The following is a 16,569-nucleotide window of genomic DNA, read 5'->3' as shown; positions in this document are numbered from 1 at the left end:
TCAAAATTCCACGTTCATTGGCACTTTCTGAATGCTTTTTAACCAAGTTCATTTTGTAAAACAAAAACAAACAAAAAGTACCTACTCTTCCATAAAGTCATCTTTATCTAGAAGAACAAGAACACAATTGGTAGAGAGCAGGAGCTGAATTTCCTTAAAAGACCAAGTGGGTATGTCAGTAGCACTGGCGACTAACATGACAGTCATTCTTCTTTTGTGAAGCTGGGGCTTCACACAAGAATTGCATTGTCTTTTAAAAATATCTTGGATGTGACATTTATTTTCCACCTTGACTTATTTCCCCACAAGCTAGCTAATCATTACTAGCTAAGAATTGTTACAGATTTCAAGTAGGTCAAGGTTCAACCTTTAAACTTTGAGATGAGATGATCTACAGAGAAGATGAATTAATAAAAAGTCCTACAAACTGCCCCTTCTACAAGTCATCCTAGACCCCCCCTCCATAATCACTTATTTCATCAGGTAATGCTCAGGTATCAAGAGCCTGTACTCTCACTGCTTAAATGATTCCAGTCATTCCCCTGTCATTTATTTGACTCCAGGTTCTGCAGCACTGTCAATGCCTTCATGATGCCCATCTGAATCCAAATGCCAAGACTGAACTCTATCCTCAACACTTCTCCTCAAAATAAATACACACCTACCTAGAAGGCCAAGTGGCTGCAAGTTCAACGTCAGCGATTGACAGACAATATTCCCAGATACCCAATCACTGAATAGTAATGATGACATTCATTGAGTGCTTACTATGTGCCAGGCCCTGCTCGAAGCACTTTATGTGTATGATATCATTTAATCCTCACAAAACCCTGTTATTATTTTCCCCACTTCACAGACGTATAAACTGAGGCAGAGAAAGATTAGGAAACTTATTCAAAGTCCAAAGGTATATGGCAGAACAAGAATGAAAATCTGGGCAATCTGGCCCCAGGGTCCCTGTTGTCAACCACTGCACAGTGCTGCCCCTGGTTATAAGAAAACGTCTACATCACTGTGGTCCTTGTACCCACAGTGCCAGTATCAGGGGGAGCTTGGTAGAAATGCAGAATCCTTGGGGCTGGCCCAGTGGTGCAGCAGTTAAGTTCACACGTTCTGCTTTGGCAGCCCAGGGTTCGCTGGTTCGGATCCCAGGTGTAGACCTAGGCACCTCTTCTCAAGCCATGCTGTGGCAGGCGTCTCACATACAAAAAAGTAGAGGAAGATGGGCACAGATGTTAGCTCAAGGTCAGTCTTCCTCAGCAAAAAGAGAGGAGGATTGGCGGCAGATGTTAGTTCAGGGCTAATTTTCCTCCAAAAAAAAAAAAGAGAAAGAAATGCAGAATCCTTGAATCAACTGGAGACCTACTGTGTGAGAATCTGAATTTTAAAGAGACCCCCAAGGGAGTCTGATGCTCACAAAGTTGGATATGCACTTGTCTAAGTAACTTATTAATGACAAAAGATACACTACTGACTTTTTGATCACCAGGCAAAAGCTCTCACTTTCATCTGAATACAAGCTCCTACTTTTATCTTGAAATGACAAGCTGAAGTCTAAAATTTAAGTTACAAAATTAAAGGAAGTCTGGGGTTCCCAGCCCTGCTTTAGTTTCGCCCACCTTTCTCTAGGCAGAAAATGTGAGGTACTTGAAATTCCACTAGGCCAAAGTTAGAAACAGTCAAAACTATCGTATGGTACCAGATATCAGGATATTGTTACCCTTGGCAGGGGTGGGGCCCAGTTAGGGATTGGAAGGGGCACCGGTGAAGGAGTGGTGATGGTGGTGGCAGCTCTGGGGGTTGGTTATATTCCAGTTCCTGATCTGGGTGCTAGTTACATAAGTGTGTTCAATTTGTGAAAATTCACTAGCTGTAGACTTGGGACTTCTGCATGCATGTTATATTTGGATAAAAGTTTACATTAAAAAATTACTATTTCTATAAAATAGTGTCACTAACAGATACACAACATAATTTTTATAACTGAGTGGTACAAATGACATAGTACATATGGGAGCATTATTACATTTTCTAACAAAAAAGCAGGAGATGCTCTCTTTATTTTTTTTTATTTTATTTATTTTTATTTTTTTTTTCCTTTTTCTCCCCAAATCCCCCCAGTACATAGTTGTACATTCTTCGTTGTGGGTCCCTCTAGTTGTGGCATGTGGGACGCTGCCTCAGCGTGGTTTGATGAGCAGTGCCATGTCGGCGCCCAGGATCCGAACCAACGAAACACTGGGCCGCCTGCAGCGGAGCGCGCGAACTCAACCACTCAGCCACGGGGCCAGCCCCAGGAGATGCTCTCTTTTTAAGAAAATTATTTAACATTTATTGTTGGAAGCAGGAAGACCACTTTAGTTGTTTTGATTTTTAAAAAACATTTTATTTTAGACTCACAAGAAATTGCAAAAATAATACAGAGTTCCCATGTACCCTTCACCCAGCTTCTCCAAATGCTCCAAGATCCAAACTCGATCTTCCATAACCATAGCATATTGTCAAAACCAGGAAATTAACATCGGCACAATACTATTAACTAGACTATAGACTCCACCGAGATTTCAACAGCAAGAATATTCTGTCCTAGCTGCCAATATCATACTTTGTGGCCCTCTTCATAGACTAACAAAAGAAACTATGTATAAGCAAATGCAATAAGAACGTATTGCTGGGGCTGGCCCCATGGCCAAGTGGTTAAGTTCGCGCGCTCCGCTTCGGCGGCCCAGGGTTTCACCAGTTCGGATCCTGAGTGCGGACATGGCACTGCTCATCAGGTCATGCTCAGGCAGCATCCCACACGCCACAACTAGAAGGACCCACAACTAAAAATACACAACTATGTACCAGAGGGCTTTGGGGAGTAAAAAGGAAAAATAAAAATCTTTAAAAGAATGTATTGTTTAGTTTTTGACTGTTAGACATTACTCTCTCTATATTATACATAAACATATGTGGATATATAGGCATATACATATAAATCTATATATACACATATACATATAAATCTGTATTTAGGTACACACGCATATATATGCGTACATATCTATATCTCTATATGTTTATCTGAAGTTGAAGAGTAAAATAATCATTAGGTAAACTTGCAAATTAACTTTCCCTATTCACAACATTGTCACATAACCTGATCATAATCCTTTAGTCTTACCAGCACCCTAACTGCAATATCGGAACTGCTCTGTATCTTCTCCCCTCTTGCAATTCCTTAAGTGAAATTAATAAACTGTTTTCAGTTTTCAGGAGCTATGACTCAACCAGATGGTCATAAAGTTTTAAGAGAATAGAAAATTATTTGACACATGGCTCAATTAAGCAGTTCACCCAAGACAAACCAAAGAAGGTATTTTTAACAGCATTTTTTGGAAAAAGACAACGGCATTTGGCATGCTAAGTAATATTCCTCATCAGAATGACATAATAAAGAATTGCTCTGGAAAAATCATCAACTGATAAAACTAATGTAAATAAAAAATTCTACATGTGGACCATAGCCGGTAGCTGATATTAGGTATAGGAAGCACACGGGTATTTTTGCATCCAGAAGTTCTTTCTGAAGGATCCAGGAATCAGTAATTTCACCAGAGAGAACTTTCTACTAGTCTGTTACAAGGTTGAGAATTAACTCTTACCAAATCCAAGTACGTGATTTAAGGCCATCTTCTCTGTATTCTCTATATTTCTTACTCCCCTTACCTATCTATGCCAAACTTAGTTTACACATAGTTCAAATACCCATTTCCTCATGAAAATGTATCCCCCATCCCAATAGCACAAAGCCGGAGAACCTGAGCGTCCACATTCTGTCTCTAATTCAGAGTTTCTCAGCCTTAGCAGTAGTGACATTTGGAGTCTGATAACTCTTTGCCGGAGGTAAGGGTGGGGCTATCCTGTGCAATGCAGGGTGCTTAGCAGCCTCCCTGGCCTCCACCCACCAGATGCCAGTAACATCCCCCTCAGTTGTGACAACCAAAAATGTCTCCAGACATTGCAAATGTTTGCTGAGGGGAGGGGAGAAAACCACCACTGCTATAGTGATATTGCTTAGACGGACTTTCAAACAAAAACTCAGTCCTTTTAACAATAAACTAGAAATAGTGTGAAGTGATTAGAAACAGTATCTATAAATGATGTGAGTGGACCCCAAATATGTCATACGTTTTCCATTCCAGCTTTAAAAAACTGTTTCCCCACCTTGTCAGTCTACCAATAGAATAGAGCCTACAGCTGGAAGGTTTAAAAGAGCTTCAGAGAAGACTCCTTTTAATTTGATTAATGAAGAAACTGAGGCCTCTGAAGAGGTAAGCACTTTTCCACAATCACCCAAGGAGCCAAGCTGTGTGGTTTCTAGTCCAGTTACCCCGGGTGGCCTCCCTGGCTTCTCCTAAACTCTTATTCACGTAATTCAATAGGTTATCACTTTACTGATAGGTTACCTAGTTAAGTGATATAAGGCCACAGCCCCAGTCTTCCACACCGGTGAGCAATAGGAGGAAAAAAAATGGAAATGGCAAGAGAACCAAAAAGAACAGTCATATTTCACCCTAGGGCAGGTTATGGTCAAATTGCCAGTGGACGGAAAGAACTACAGATATTTTTTTTAAAGAAAAGGGAGGAATCTTTAGGACTATTCTCAGTAAGAAGGTAAAACTCAAAGTGACATTTATATCAAAACTCCCTCAGTATTGCAGTTCGGGCCCCTCAAATTAGAAACATAACTCCTTGCAGAAGGCTGTGCACTCTAAGGAACTAATGATGTGCTGCACTTGTCAATGAAATGGAAAACTTCTATTTGGAAAAAAAGAGTCACAGAAAGGCAATTATAGGCTATGCCTAGCACTGTGCAAGAGACGGTAAACTACAACAGAAAGATGATACTTCCAAAGTAATTTTCTGACCCTCAAGATCATCCTAAGAGGTTAAGACCCTCATTTTTATAAGTGAAGAAATGAGGGATGAACCTCCAACCATTCGTGAGTGCAGAGCAGAGACTGGAGCCCAGATTCCCTGCTGCAAAGTTCACTGCTCTTTGCTCTATGCCTCGGCTGCCTCGAGAGGTAGAGCAGGCGGCTCCTGCCCTTTGGGTGTTTGCAATACTTGTACTCCCGAAATTTTCCTGTCCGTTGCTATGGCAGAGCCTGCTACCACTCATGAGTATTCCCATTCTCCTCCTCCTCCTAGGCAAAGAGGAAGGCTAGGGTTTTTTAGCCTCCCCTTATATTGGCCATGGTTATGTGATTAACTCTGGCCAATGCAATGTGAGAAGAAGTGAATGAGCTATTTCTAAGCCTGATCAAGTGAAAATCTCCCACTTGAGGTCTTCACTCTTTTCCCCAACCTGCTAGCTCAATGGAGATGACGCTACAAATCTAGAGAAAGGTTGATCCACCAGATAGAAGAAGCCTGGATTCCTGAATGACCATGTGGAGCTGGGCCATTCTGATCCAAACTGCATTGGCCAGGGATGTGAGCAAGAAATAAACCTTTATCATATTAAACCACTGAGATTTGGGGTATAATTACCTTAACTACTACCACTGCTTTTGTCAAAAGCAACTAGGACAGCAACACATTTGGGGAGAGGAATGTGGAGCAAATTGTCAGGGAACTTCTAGGGGCTCGGCCTATAGAATGGAGCTACAGACGTTCTCCGCAGAGTCCCAAGTAGAGCGTCCACCTGTGTGGGGAAGCCCAGCAGGCTGGTATGCATTGTTGTAAAGCTCTCTCCACCTCTGCTAAAGAATTTCACTTCCCAGCAACTTTCCCACTAGCCTGCTCTTCAGCAACACTCCTAGTGAGAGCTGCCTTTGAAAAAAGGAACACTAGCTTCTCTTCACATAACTATGGGAGACCCCATACTATCCCAGTGAACCCCTCCTCCCAAACATTTTCCGTACAGAATATGTGTAAACCAACAAGACAAATAACAGCTTATCATCACTCTGCCAACAGCCAGTAACCCAAAAGTGAACCAATAATTTGTTACTGAATTTACCAAGAGTTACACTAATAACCATGCTTCAAGATTTCACTTCCCAGCATCCCATCCGTCTTAGAAAAAAGAAGTAGCTATTTGGAGCACTACATAATTTTTTTTACATTACAAAAGGGGGAAAATGGGCTGTCATTATAACCAAGCTTAGTAAAATTTCCAGTACTTAGTATTCTAGAAAAAATTTGGAGACATTTTTAAAGTCATACTTAAAATACATATTTTTTCATCTAAATGGATAGATCTACAAAAAGAAAGAGGGCAAGGTTGATTATATGGACATCTAATTCAGTCTCCCAAATCTGCTGTAGGCCATTCTGAACATACAATCATAGGAGATGTATCTCCTACATTATTTTCTGAGGAATGGATAAAAACACAAAAACATGCATGGACCATACCCACCTTATTGCAAAGTTTTACATACACCCACGGAAGACTTCTATGGAATTAGAATCCATACAAACACAGAAGACTCATTACACTTGCTGGGCTTCTTCTTTTTCCTTCTTAGAAGTTGATCAATTTACTATAAAAATCTTCACTGTCGAATGAACTAGTAAATCACAGTATCACAGTCTGTTCTATACCAGAGGTTCTCATATTTGGCTGCACATTAAAAATCATCTGAGGAGATTTTAAAAATTCTGATGCCCAGGTCACACTCCAGATCAATTACATCAGAATCTTCGGGAGTGGGATCTAGGTATTTTCAAAGCTCCTCAGGTGATTGCAAAGCGCAACCAAGGTTGAGAACTATTCTGTCTTTGATTACTTCTACAGGCTGAAACCAAAACACAGCTGACCCTTGCTTTTCTATTAATGCAAAGTCAACAAGGCAACTTTTTCTTCTACTGCAATATATTAGCATGGTGATGTACAGCATTAGGCCTCAATTCTCCTCTACTGAAAACTGCCTTACTTTGCACACAGCACTTCACCCTGGGCCTATTTAGGAGATGAAAGGAGGAGAAGAGCTGACCCCACTAGTAGATTTCACTAATAGATTTCACAGTAGATACTAGGCTTAACACAACCCAGCTCCATATTTTCCCATCTTAATTTCCCCAATTCAGAATAATTCAAAATAATTGTGTCTCTTGAAAATTAGTAGAACGCTTTTAAATCAACCAAACAAAAGCTTTAGGCATTCCTCAAGAACATACTATGGCAGAATCAAATGTCTCCTTGGTATTCAAAAATTTATGTTAAACTAACAGAGGAACTCATTAAAGCCTTGTGGGAAAACAAACATACACTAGCCTACACTTACATCTCACTTAATTCCAATCAACACTTGCTGTGGAGAGATGGGTTTATTATATCATTGTATTTTTAGATGTATTAATGTGGGGCAGAATTGTAACATTTGTGGAAAGCAGCTGCAGTGTGAAATACCAGCCCCCATCATGAACTGAGGGCATGGAGAATGTCTTGAGCCTCCATGACAACACTCAACCCTCTGCTCTTCTCTAAACCTCAGGTTTCTAAATCCAACTGCCTATGTAACACTCCCACTTGCATACTTAACAGGTATCTCAAACTTAACTCCTGATCTTCCCCTTTAAAAAGCTGTTCTTCTCAGTCTCAAGAAATGGCAATTTTCTCCTTTCAGTGACTCAGGACAAAAGCTCCAGAGTCACTCCTCCCTCCTGTCACTCTTTCCCTCCACATCCACACTGCCAGGGAATTGTTGGTCCCACCCTCAACGTACACCTGGAATCACATCACTTCTCACTTCCATGGCTACCTGGTTTTGGCCTGAGGCAACACTATTTTGCTCCTGGGTCACTATGGTAGCTCCTCTCAGCTACTTCGAGCTTTGGCCCGAGGCACCATCACCTTGAGTCGCTATCATCTTGAGTCTAGGTAGTGTGGGAGCTTCCCAATTTGTCCCCCTGCTGCTGCCCTTGCTGCCTTCTCTATTTTCAAAACCAAAGCCACCATGGACCTTCAGCAAGAGACATCAACCCATGTCACTCCAATGACAACTTTCCATTGGCTTTGCACTCCCTTCAAAGTCAAAGCTAGTCCTTAAAATGCCTGACAAGGTCTATACATCTGATGCCCCACCACACCTTGATCTCATTGTCTGTCATTTCCCCCAACACTCACTCTACTCCAGCCACATTTGTCTGCTTGTTAATCCATGCCAGACACACTCTCAGCTCTCCTAAGGTCACCAACCATCCTGGCTTACCAGGGACTGAGAAGTTTTCTAGGATGCGGGACCTTCGGTGCTAAACACCAGTAAGTGCTGAGCAAACCAAGACATGTTGGTCACCCTCCCTCTCCTGCTCCCAGATACCTTCATCGGCACCTTCACTGGCATTCTTCTTCCCTTACATTGGGTCTTAGCTCAATACCTACATTTAAAATTGACTCCTTTCCCCTCCCATCTGTCCCTATCCCATCTTATTGCCTTCTTTTTCTCTGAGCCCTATCACCATCTAACATGCTCTATATCTAGTTATTTATTTGGTTTCATTTCCTATTTCCTCCACTAGAAGGTAAGCCCATGAGAGCTCTTTTATTTACTGCTATATTCCCAGAATCTAGAACAGTGTCTGGCACACAGTAGATGCTCAGTAAATATTTGCTAAATGAAATAATTATTTATATTATATAATAATGTTCCAGGGAATATTTATGATTCAAAGATGACAATGTTTTTTCAAGATGACAATACGAGATTGATGCTATTCCTTAATGATCTTAGGAACTATAATCAATAAGATTAGAAAAATCCATGGCACATACAAAATTTAGTGATTGTGAGAGAAAAGAAACTTGAAATTTGAGCCAAAGTCTACCTAGGAAAGATGGACCGAAAATGGGCAGTTCGCGTGACATAAAATGCATTTTGCTATTTGTCCTTAAATTCATATGCATTAAAATCCATTTACAATTCTGAAAAGCACATTGAGATTTTTTTCCAAGCACAATATAAGTTAATTATTATAATGCACCCACCAACAACATCCTAATGACATGAACAACTCATCTGAGCGGGGGGAAGATGTTTAATACATTTTCTTGTCATTAAAGACCGGCAGTATATCAGGTACAATGCACATCAGAAACCACAATCACCTCATTTCACCCACAACGGGTTTCATAAACAAATTTATATTATTGCAAGGATATGCTGGAGGACTCTTTGTTTTCCTCCCAAATAAATATCTAATTTTAAGAGGCCAATGTTTATTTCATGAAGATAAATGGTAAAATTCCTAACAGCTTTCTTTTTTCCCCCTCTTATGAATATTGGCTTTGATTTCACTTTCTGGATATATTTTGCCATCCAGAGTTTGAGGCTTATAAAATTCAGGGCATAAGCTGCTCGTCAACCAGTACACCAAATCCCAGTGTAAAATATCACACTCCTTCCACATCAGCGCATGACTACTTTCTACCCAGGGCCAACCAGTTCCCCTACCTCGGGGCTCCCTGGACTTGCCCACAGTTCTGCAGAGCGAACCATAACCTGACTCACTGTATACACATAGCGAGAGAAAGAGTACCAGTCAACTCCCCATTGTGCTTGAAGTGGAGGCTCAAACAATTGAAGGTTAGCACTTCCCATCCCAGCCCTGTCTGAGCCCATGCAAAGGCACAGCCCCTGGTGGGAGGTGCAGACGAAGTTCTGTTAGGCAGTATCCACTAAAGAAGCAAATGATTTAAGAAACGGCCCTTGTTCCGGATCTACTGGAAACCTTCCATGGAGGAATATGCATTGGATGGATGATAATATGTGGTCTGGGGATGCAAGCGCCCAAACATTTTAGCAGTTGTAGTTTTTAAATGAAATGTATAACCAGACTTTATAGGTTAATATATCAGTCTCATGATGTAAAGTATGTTCAAGAGAGAGAAATTTGCTCTTAAAGAAATAACAAAATAAGGTTCCTAGACTTTCAAAGCTGAGGCCTAGAGTCCAGACTATAGCAATTTAACCAAGTTTTAGAGTATTATCCCATGAGGTCTCTTGAGTCCTTGTCAGACAGATCTCTACAAGGATCCACATGCCCTAACCTCTGTCCAAATGGAGAATACCTCCAGAAACACACTAATAACCACAGCCCCATTTCACAAACCTTCGCCATGTCCCAAGGCATTGTCATCTTCATTCCTTACTATGGTCTCACAGGGAGGGGCTATTATCTCCCTTTTACAGATACAGAAATAAGCTCGGTCAGAATAACTTACTTCCTCAAACCCTAAATGTCATAGCTGCAATTTGAAGCCCAATGGTTTATCTGACTCCAATACTACCATTACCATCACCAATAATATTGATAATGATAATAATGGTGATAAAGCTAACATTTATTGCTCATGTGCCAAACACCCTTCTAAGTGTTCACATCTATTAACTCTTTTGATCCTCAAAACAATCCTATGAGTTTGATTTGACTTTCACTCCTATTTCCAGATGATTAAACAATCTCAAAGAGGTGAAGTGATTTGTCTAAGGCCACACAGATGGTAAGAGGAAGCTCATACTCTTAACCAGGGGTTGGCAAACTTTGTAAAGAGCCAGAGAGAAAATGGTTTAGGCTTTGTGGACCCCACAGTCCGTCACAGATAGCCAACTCTGCCATTGTAGCCCAAGAGCTACAATGGACATTATACAAATGAGCCCAAGAGCTCATAGACATTACACAAATGAATGGGCATGGCTGTGTTCCAATAAAACTTTATTTTCAAAAACAGGCAGGGGCTGGATTTGGCCAGTGGGTTGGAGTATACTGGCTCCTACTGTAACTCACTATACTCAAATGCTTCCAGAAACAATTTAGAAGTGCAAATAATGTCATTCACATGAGCAGTGACTGATTATTATTGTGAGGGTTTTTTGCCACATATTTTATCAAGTAAACTAAAAAATAAGTTATACTCCTATAATTGAAAGCAATAAATATTTAACGTTTCATATTTATAATGTTATTAATTTCATAATGGAAATATTTTTAACATAGGTATATTGCTCTTGTGTTTTTAAATACATATAATGAAAGTCTCAATTTTACCACAAAAGAAAAAAGAACTTGGAATGTGGATTGTCTCGGTGTAGAGACAACCCAGAAATGGCAGGATGCTGATACTGTTGAAGCTGGATGACATGAGGAGTTGCTTCACTATCCTGCTTACTTTATGTATGTTCAAATTTTTCAAAACAAAGAGTTAAAAACATGAAAGCCTTACTTATTGTTGACTACAATGTGCATGGTACCCTAAGTTCCTTGGAGGGCTCTAGCTCTGTTTTCCTCCTGACTTCTTGCTGGGCTAAGCTGTTTGTAGTTTTTTTATCTCCAAAATAATGTCTGCCAGCCCTTTGGCATCCAATAGCCTCTTCCCTAAATGTCAAGTCCTGGTGGTATGTGCTTTGGGCAGGAAAGATGCACTGATGGCATTTTAAGAGGATAAATGCAAATCACCAGCTTTTGAAGTCAGAGGTTCTAGGAAGCATCAAAACATGGTTGCCTTTTTATTTTTTCATAAATCAATAAAACCCAGAGAATCAGACAGAACTGAGAGCTTTTTATTTTGCATTCTATTCATGTCAGCTTTAATGATTCTGAAATGCATTTTTAAGTAAGGCATCTTTTTTCTCCTTTGGGGGTGTGAGAGTGATGAGCAATCATCTGTGGTCACATCCAGGCTGAAAATCTAACCAGGTGATCCTGTCCTCTGCAGGAAGCTCAGATCTGTTCAGTAAATGTTTATTCAGTATCTACTATAATCTAGGAACTACTCTTTCGGGTACTATGGACATGCTTCCTAGCCCTCAGGGAACCCGCTCTTGGGAGGAGACACATAGAGATTCTGTTTACCATTGTAAGTGCAAAGATAGAGAAAACCACGGGGTGTGAGTAGAGCCCAGAGGAAGACGATTTGGGCCAACCTAAAGGCATCTTAAGAAGAGATACTTGAGTCACCTTGAAGGATAAAAAGAGTTTGCTACATGCAGAAAAAAAGGGCATCTAGGGAGAGACACTGCTTTCAGCAAAAGCATAGATGAGCATGAAACAGCATGGCATATTGGAAGAACTAGAACATTTTTTATTACGAGAGCATAAAATACAGTGAAGAGGATAAAATATGAGGCTGAAGAAGAGTCAAGAAGAGAGAGGTCATTCACAGCCAGGCTAAGGAGCTTGGACTGGTATATTAAAGGGAATCAGTGATGAGTGAACAGGGAACAATTGTATACAGTTAGCATTTCAGATAGAACATTCTGGTACCAGAAAAGTACTGTGGATAATGGATTTGAAGGAGGCAAGATTAATAAGTGAGACCACCAAGAGCTACTGAAATAAAATCCAGCGAGGAATAATAAGACAGAACTAGGCAGTGGATAGTTTGAAGCTGAGGGAGCTAGTTCAAAGCTTTACAGAGGAAGTAACATGGGTAAAGAGTCAGAAGAATTGATGGTTATCACTAGTTTTTTGTTTTGGGTGACTGGGTAGTGTCATGCACTGTGAGAATATAGAAGGAAGAAAATTCTTAGGATGAAATTGGAGAAGTACCTTTTGGGAGAGGTTGAGGTTTAAGTATTCGGGATATTCGCAGTAGGTGTTTGGACACATCATTCTGAAGTTCAGGTAAAAGACATGTAGATATAGATTTTGGAGTCATCACCATACAGGTGCAGATAAAACCACTAAAGGATGAGGTCACAGAGGGAATGCATGTTGACTAAGAAGAACATAAGGCCAAGATCACAACCAGGGAACAGCCAAGTCCAAGATGCTGATATGAGAAGAGACCACAAGAGTGACAATGAAGCAATACTCAAAGAGATGGAAACTGAATAGGAAAAACTCACTTCTCCTGTGTATTCCTTCTTTACTCTCATACTACTACCACACGCACAACACTTCTGACACCAGATGTGTGGAGGTTTTTGCCCCACCAACCAGTTCTCTGCAACATCAGCTGGGTGTCCTACAACTTAACTCAATTCTGACACTATCTATCTGAGGATAGCATCATTTCCACAGGTTAAGGCCTCAGTCCCACAAGCTCCTCCCACTTCGAACACCAATCCAAACCCAAAATTGTCACCTGTGCTTCTGACTGACTGGCTATAAATTGGAGGTTCCCGTAACTCCCTCCTTGGGTTCAATTAATTTGCTAGAGTGGCTCACAGAATTCAGCATAACAGTTTACTTACTGGACTACCAGTTTTTTATAAAAGGATACAACTCAGGAACAGCCAGATAGAAGAGATGCACAGGGCAAGGTACGTGGGAAGGGGTGTGGAGCTTCCACACGCTCTCCAGGATCACCACTCTCCCTGCACCTCCACATGTTCACCAACTCCGAAGCTCCCCACGCCTCTTACTTTTGAGATTTTTACGGAAGCTTCGTCATGTAGGCATGATCTATCATTAACTCAATTTCCGGCCCCTCTCTGGAGAACAAGGGGTGGGGCTGAAAGTTCCAATCTTCTCATCACGGCATAGTCTTTCTGGTGACCAGCCCCCATTCAGGAGCCCACCAAGAGTCACTTCGGTAGAACAAAAAGAAATTCCTATCACCTACGAAATTCCAAGGGATTTAGGAGCTTGGTGTCAGGAACTCAGGGAAGAGACCAATATATATATTTTCTACTATTTCACAGAAACCCAAGAGAGTTAGGTGGGGTCATGGAAATAAAATGAATTGAGTTGCAAGGAGAGTGTCATCTGAGAAGAGATAATAATCCTTACTTTGCAGGGTTGTTGGGAAAGTTTGAGATAATAAGCATCAAGCACCTTGCCTAGTGCCTGGCAAGTAGCAGGTATTTGGTACCTGGTAGCCACCATCTTTCACTTCCTCATCAACGTTAAGACCCTGGAGAAGGTGAGAGGGAATGGGATCAGGAATACAGATGGAGGGGTAACTTCAAAAAATGAAGAGACACATTATCCTCTGAAACTGGAGGGAAGCATGTATGGAGGTCTTTGTAAGTAGAAAATGTCACAAGAATATAAGCAATAATTATTGACATCTACTATGTCCCCGGCACAATGCGAGATAATTGTTTTCTCACATATTCCTTAAAATAGTTCTTCAAGGTACATAAAGCAAGCATTAGGATTTTCTCTTTTTCAGGTGATGAAATGACTCAGAGCATAAGTTCTTTTCCAACGTCATACACTTAATAAATAATAGAGTCAAGACCGGAATCCAGGCACATTTAACCAACAAAACAAAACAAAACCATGTTCTTTTCAATACATCTGGCAGATTAGAGAGGTCTCTCACTTAATCTTGTTTACCACAACACTTCTCATGGTCCAACAGGCAAAATAAGAACAGGAAGAAGTGAAAGCAAATGGAAGATTTATTCTGACTTCCATGAAGCTGGAAATGGCAAGATAATAAAATAACAAAAAAAGTCTTCAGCCCCAGGCATCATTACATGGAAAATGAGTCAAGAATCAAAGCACGACTTTTTTTTTTTTTTTTTGGTGTTAGAAGGCAGAGGAACAAGTAAATCACATACCTAGAATTTGTTAGATGGTGAGAAAGGAACAAAAAACCAAGGGACCACAAGTGTAATAAAACCTAAGATAACATTTTCAATCAAGAGATTGTCCTCATCCAGGCATGCGGGCCTTGAGAGTTTGCAAGTAAAGGTTATAAAGCCAAATATTGGTGAAATAGAATGACTTGTAAGCACCAAACAATTATAGCATAAAGAAAGTGAAAATGTTGGCAAGAGACACTACACCAGTAAAACCAAGTAAGAAACATCAACTCTGAAGAAATTTCAACTAGCACGGTAATTAAAATTTAAAGAAGAAGCTGATGGCATTATTAACACGTGGCAGTGAACATCTTTCCTGGGAAATACTTTTAAAGAGTTACCACACCCTGGTCATCAAATAAATGAGAACACAGATAACAATTTGATTTCATCAACGGTGGTGGAACAAACATTTAGAGGATGAGGAAGAATTGTGGAATAACGTACAATGCCTAAGTATACTGGTGCGCTATGAATGGGTCATAAGTGTGCAGAGATATTTAACCAGAGGAAGGAGACTAGGGCAGCCTCTGGGTCTGTACCTTCTGCCACAAATAACCTCACCCATTTACTGGATTCCGCATTTGTCGTGATATGAAAAGGCTGACAAGCACTGACATACACACAAATAGAGCTGTTGCCATCATGAATAGACTTTATGAATAGGCCACTTTTATAGGGTCTGCTTATGACTGTTTCCTGATCGTAGGCCTTTGAGATCATCCCATCTACAAGGTTAATCAAGAACGCTCTGCCATGAGGGCCCAAGGATTATAGTCATTCAGTCACACTTGACTAGGTTCAAACCTTGGCCTCGCCCCCTAGGGGATGGTTAGCACAGGTCTTAGTTATCTGCTCATGGACCAAACTAGTTTAAGGAAGTCCTAGCTAGCTTCCCGAGGCATAGGCTCTAGCGGGGTCTACTTGGTGACATGTAGCTCCAGTCTATCATCTTATGTTCTACTCTCTTCTCCTGTTTGTGGGAAAGGGGACTGGCTGGGGAAGGGACATCACTGGATGAAACATGAAAGTGTCTGAGATTTATGTTGCCAACATCCCCAGGGAGTCTGTCAAGAGCACCCCAGAGATTTGGGTTAGAAATCCATAAAGGCCAACCACCTAAGAAATCTCACTTTTATTGCATGCCTACATTCCACCCTATGAGGGTCTCCCAACAGAGGAATGGTCAAGCACAAGTGATTGTAACTGGCTACCTGCCCTTGACGTTGGTATCCAATCTCTTGATCTAGCCTGTGCACCTGGCGAGGTCAGGTTGCTGATCTAGCCACGGAAGATAGAACTTGGCTTTCAACTTCAGGAATCAAGTACCCAAAACACAAGAAATGCCCAGACCAGTACCACTATGCCTGACTTTGCTGTTTCCAGCTCTCTGCATCTTCACAGAATAAAGTTAACAGTACGACACCCATTTGCAGCATGGCCACTTTGACAGACACCAAAGAAAGAGAGGTGCTTCTTTCCTCCATCTCCAAACCTGTTACCTTGATGAACAAGCACTGAATTACATGGTCAAATTTTCCCTTTAACTACACTAGAGAATAATAGTTCATGTTGAATACCTAAATATTGGATTTTTTTTAAACTTACAAAGTACTTAAAAATAAGCCGAGCTGGAATAATTGTGTATTTGTTGAATATTTGGATTCTTTAAAGAAAGGCCTGCATATAACAGAAACTCAATTGAACTGAATTGATATTCCAGAAGCACAGGGCTTCATAAAATATTTTTCCCACTCTAATGACAGAGATAATACAGCAGTTGATCAATCAAGGGCTGTAATTTGACAACATTTATTCCTCAAGATTCTGACCATGAAATTGCCTTCTACCCTTTCTTGTACCACCACCACACAGGGTTCTCTTGGAAAATATGGCTTGGGCCCAGAAAAGCTCAATCTTTTCCCTTTTGCAAGTTGAGCAGAAAATTCTGACAATTCTCCTTCGTCCTGCTACCTTGTGCTAGGAGTGTCATCACCCATCCCAGACCCTCCCCTTTTTGCAATCTGTGTGCTGATAATCC

The 16,569-nt window shown here is 40.8% G+C and overlaps 1 protein-coding gene across 8 annotated transcripts in view; it reads right to left on the bottom strand.

Moving 5' to 3' along the window:
• Nucleotides 1-16,569, bottom strand: part of FRMPD4 (FERM and PDZ domain containing 4) — a 797,725-nt gene that overhangs the window by 391,077 nt on the left and 390,079 nt on the right. The gene's annotated exons all lie outside the window — the stretch shown is intronic.

The sequence above is a fragment of the Equus przewalskii genome, chromosome X, assembly GCF_037783145.1.
Source record: "Equus przewalskii isolate Varuska chromosome X, EquPr2, whole genome shotgun sequence".
In the NCBI taxonomy this organism is placed as follows: Eukaryota; Metazoa; Chordata; class Mammalia; order Perissodactyla; family Equidae; genus Equus; species Equus przewalskii.
Note: the sequence above shows the minus strand (reverse complement) of the source record. Positions and strands in the feature narration are given on the sequence as shown.